This window comes from Platalea leucorodia, assembly GCF_965183815.1.
Source record: "Platalea leucorodia genome assembly, chromosome: 3".
NCBI lineage: Eukaryota > Metazoa > Chordata > Aves > Pelecaniformes > Threskiornithidae > Platalea > Platalea leucorodia.
This window is the reverse complement of record NC_138825.1, coordinates 51,637,908-51,642,055: the sequence shown is the minus strand read 5'-3', so window position 1 is coordinate 51,642,055 and position 4,148 is coordinate 51,637,908.

Below are 4,148 nucleotides of genomic sequence, written 5' to 3'. Positions count from 1 at the left end.
GCATTATTGTTAGAGCATGTTTTCAGAACAGCTTCAGGAGCACCAAACATATCGTTCCTTGTACAGAGGCAGTGTTCCCACACATTTTACTGCAATTGCTATTTAGGCTCAGTTACCACAGTGGCTTCCCAGTCTCTCTTTTGTTTCCAGGTTACTCCTTTGCCACAGAAAAAGTATTTATTTTTCACCTGTAGCACAAGATAAATTTTCCTTGCATTCCCTTGAGTGTTCCTTGCTTGTGGTCAATAAAAGAGAAGTTCACAGTAAGTCTGACTGCTACGTGGTTTCACGGCTACTTTTCCATAGTTTGATTTCTCGGCCACCTGAAGTAGGGGTGGGCTTTCACTCAGGGGCACTGGAGTTCATGTCCAGTGGGTTTTGTTCCTTTTTTTTTTTTTTTTTTTTTTTTTTTTCCTTTAGCAAAAGGCTAAGGGCCTTCTCCACATTCTCATGAAATTGTTCTTGCTTTCATCTTTCCCTCCTGCTCCCCTCGGGTCCTCACCCTTGGTTCAAAGGGAGCTTGTGCCAGCAAACTTCTTTACACCTGGTGCAACCCAGCGACAATTCACTCCCAGGGAAAGAATGGGCAGTTTGTGCATTCCCGTTGTCACCAAGGGCTTCCTGCAATGGAAAATAGCTCAAGGTTTCCGAGGCTCCCTTCTCCCACAATAAAAATAGCCTGTGGGCAGATATACCATCAGCACATCTCTATTTGTCTTGGCAGTGAGCCCTCTGCAGCCAGTATTGTCGTCTTTGGGAAACCAGTGAATTGCTTTGTGTTACCCTCCACTTCCCTGTACTCGAACTGTCTGCTTTGCAGGACCCTGTGTGCTTAGTGCAGTTCCAGGGTGAATTTAGTACTCTCCTTTTTAGCAGAGTCTTTTCTCCACATGGCCCCACTTTTTTGACTGTTGTTGCCATTTGCCACACTCATAGCGAAAGGCCTGCACTGGTACATGTAGATTGTTTGTCATTTGAGAAATGGGCATGGCAATTCTTCCATGCCTCCTAGGTGCATTCTGAAGAAAATATGTTAAATTATTCTAATTGCTGATCTGTATGATTAGTATATGTGATTAATGCATGTCAGCCAGGTAGCCATATGTGGCAAGGCAGCGTAGGATGCTAAGATGGCCCTTCTAGCTATTGGACAACTCATCATTAACAAATGTTTGGTGGTCACTTTGACCTGAGAGCAGGGGCAGACCTCGCACTTGCCTGATTCACCAGGAATGCCTGTACCACTTGAGAGCAGGAAAATATCTCTTGGGGGTCATGCAGCAGTGTGAGGCTGACATCCCATGGGGGAAGAGTTTGGACTGCATCCAGTACGCCTATGCAGCCGTCACTTGTAATCATTGCTAATCCAATGAGAGTAGTAAGTAGGTATGGACTCCTGCATGGATTTATTGGTCTGAGGGGATACTACTGGCAGAGAGAAAGCAAGGGACAATATTTACCAGAAATAAATGTTGACATTTATGGAAATCTAGAGTGTGTGTTCACACCTATTTTGAATGTTTTCATGAGATCTACCTGGGAAGCCTCCGTTATGGGTGTATTTCCTAAAGAGCAATAAGTTTTCCTCTTAAGCTAATATTCTAAAGGGATACATTAAATTAAAGGTTCATTTAAAGACTCTTTCTTTTCTCCTGGAAGGTGAATAATATTTTTCACTTACACTGCTGCAGTCCATCATAGTGTGTTTATTTGCACGTGTAATTTGGTTATCTGGTGTTACTTCAAACTCAGTATTATTCATTTCTGATGAGTAAAGAACAATTTGGGCTCTGGTCCTTTACATTAATCTCATAAATTAATCCCACTGGATAAAATCTTGCCCCCATTGATGTTGTCAGCAAAACTGCCATGGGTGCCATTGGGGCCAGGGTTTCACCTGCTACTCATATACTTAAACACACATCTAAGGGTTTGCAGAGTCCACATTTTACTTACCTGCTGTGTGCCAGGGACTCTCCTCGTGTTCAGCCAGCAACTCCTATCCTCCAATAGTGATGTGAAGGCCTCAGGAGAATAAGTCTGTTGAAAAAACCCAAAGTCCTGTTGCAAAAATCCTGACCTGCTTTTCATCTTCCAGGAGTTGAACAGGTTAAAGGAGTGAAATCTAGGCTGTCCACACCGTTTGCACATGGTGGTTACTCAGCGTCAGTGTTTCCCTGTGCAGTCAGGCAAGGATTGATTTTTGTTTGTATAGGTCTATCTCACAGCAACAGAGAAAGAATTTATAAACATGGGAAAATCTGATACAGAAAAGCTGGCAAGAGAAACCGTTCAGTCTTTTAAGACTAATATATATGCATGCATTTAATGAATGGTGTATTATATAGCCCAGAAAAAAATGTATTGAAACATATCAGAATTGTGAAGTGAAACATTGGGCTATGGATGGATGGTGTTTCCTGACTGAATAAATATCCTTTGTGGTTGGCCTGGTTTTATTTTATCTCTTTATTTTTCACTCTCACTATTCAGTAGGGGACTTTGGGTTTCCTGGACTCTGCAGAGGATCACTCATTTTCTCCCTGTGGCATTCTCAGCAGAGCATCTTCATCCCGTGCATATTCACAGCTGACTGGGTGCACTGAAGTGCTCTTACTCTTTTTGCTTCCTGAAAAACTTAGCTGTAGAGAGGAATTTCAAAAAAGAGGGTCAGCTAACTGGGCAGGTCCCTGTAGGGAACTCAGGGACCTTGCTTTTGTTGAAATTGCTTGGAGCTTCATGATGTTAATCTTTTCCACCTGACAAGTTAGTCAGATACAAGAGGTCATGGTTAGTTTTTACTGAAAGGAGAAAATGGTTAGGTTTTTTTTTGTTTGTTTGCTTTTTTAATGCAGGATGGGCTTCTTCACAAAAACATACAAATCCTGACCACAGCCAGAACCAAAGAGCAAATGACAGTGTCTTTGCACCCAGCTTTCTGCCAGCACTAACACAAAATGGCTTTTTATCTTTGTCTGTTCTGGGCATAAATGCCCAGTTCTTGTTTCATTTTTTTTGTTCTCTGCTTCCCTGGACTATTGCCACTCTGCCACAGACACAAAGCAATGACCAGATAAACTCTCCCCTTTGCACCTGCATTTACTCACCTGCATTTAGGATGGAAGTGGGGAAGAGTCTTTCGCAAGGGCTGTGCGGGAAGGACGGCAACTGCAGCCAAATGGGAAGAGTCTCTGAGCGCAAAGCGGAGATCGTCTTCCCTCTGCTTCCAATAGCACCTGCCTACTCTGCAAATTAATCTTTGGATGCCTGAAGATGGGCACCCAGAAAATGAGGTACAGACAGTGGCAGTGTGTGACAAATCTAGATTAGGAGCAATCTGTCACAGCCAGGGATGGTATCCATTTCTGAACTCACAAGCAAGAAATACTCATTGACATTAGTGGGAGCACAATGGGGGCCCGGTTTGCCCACAGTTACTATATTAAATGACCTGTAACTCAAAAGGTCTTGGATGAAATTTATTATTCTGCACCTAGCACATCAGTTTGCAGTGACATTTAGCTCAAGACAAACTCTGAAGAAGTGATAACCTAGTGGAAAGCAGGGGAGGAAAATAAAAAAATAAATTAGATCTAGGTAATTTTATTAATGATTGTTTAGTTAAACACCTGTGGGTAATTTCATTCCAGTTCCACGGAAACAGCCCTCTTTTGCAGAAGGAATTCCAGATCCCACAGAGTTTCCAAAACAAACGAGGTGCTATGAAGTTTTTATCAGGGAAACTCTTTTCATTGTTAAGTAAAGAGAAATTGCCTCTTATTTGTCATCATTGATATAGGTCCTTAGCTGACGTGCCAGAGTTTGCTAGTAGTCTGTTGGTCTGTTGATGGTGCTAGTCAAGAACATTGCTCCTTCTGCTATCTCCAGATACATGTCTGTGTTGACATGTATGTGAAATGGCTGCTTCTAACACTGTTCTATTGCTTTTCCAGTTTGGGAATCAAAATTGAAAGCACGTTCACTCCTTAATACAGAAAGAAAAATGGAAATGTTATTTTAAAATATTTAAAGTGGTTAAAATAGCAATCAGCACAAAGTGAGTTTCATCCATTTTTTAAAAACAGCCCCCCAATGGCAGGTGAATTACAGGCCGTTGTACTTGGATCCCTTCACAATTTGATGAGATT